This window comes from Lipotes vexillifer, unplaced genomic scaffold (assembly GCF_000442215.2).
Source record: "Lipotes vexillifer unplaced genomic scaffold, Lipotes_vexillifer_v1.1 scaffold1269, whole genome shotgun sequence".
Taxonomy (NCBI): domain Eukaryota; kingdom Metazoa; phylum Chordata; class Mammalia; order Artiodactyla; family Lipotidae; genus Lipotes; species Lipotes vexillifer.
The window spans coordinates 265,421-265,681 of NW_006779365.1; positions in this window are offsets into that span (position 1 = coordinate 265,421).

Consider the following 261-nt stretch of genomic DNA (forward strand, 5'->3'; position numbering starts at 1 on the left):
TATGGGTTTCAGGGAATAACTAAGGTGATTTACTCCTACATATTGAGAGAACACTTTGCCCAGAGACACAGAAATGAACTTAAAAAATAATCTCAACCCCAGAATCTAGAGTTTAGTAAAAGACTGTGAGTTTGAAGGAAAATACTGGGTCTTCCATCCCCAACCCCTCCTTTTATCAATATCTTCCCCATTGAGTTAAAAGATTCTAACATTTACCTACAATTCCTGGATCCCTGGAGACATCCTAGACTCCTCTCTTTC